We start from the raw sequence: 374 nt of genomic DNA, 5'->3' as shown, positions 1-374 counted from the left end.
GGTTTTGTGGCACAACTTGCCCCCGGTGCGGGGTAAGTTGTGCCATTAAAGACAATACACTGGGGTAAATTGTGCCATTGATAATTGAAGTAAAACAGATCATTTTAATCTCACAAACAATAATGCTATATAAAAGCAAGACAAGTTCAATACAAAATTATTTATTTAATGTTTATTTAAAGTTGTAACAACATCAAAGGCCACTTTTCTATAACAAGGCCTGAACACCTAACATCCTACTTGTCCAATGCTGCAGGGAAATATGAACTTCTGTTCCCTTCTGGCTGTACCACCAAGTTTTGTGGTGTGGCCAATTTGCTTAAACAAGGCCTAGCGCCACATGAACACATACTCAGAACAAAATTAAAATTCCA

This window comes from Notothenia coriiceps, unplaced genomic scaffold (genome assembly GCF_000735185.1).
Source record: "Notothenia coriiceps isolate Sejong01 unplaced genomic scaffold, NC01 NC01_scaffold00032249, whole genome shotgun sequence".
In the NCBI taxonomy this organism is placed as follows: domain Eukaryota; kingdom Metazoa; phylum Chordata; class Actinopteri; order Perciformes; family Nototheniidae; genus Notothenia; species Notothenia coriiceps.
The sequence above is the reverse complement of the archived record's forward strand: the minus strand, read 5'-3'. Positions refer to the sequence as shown.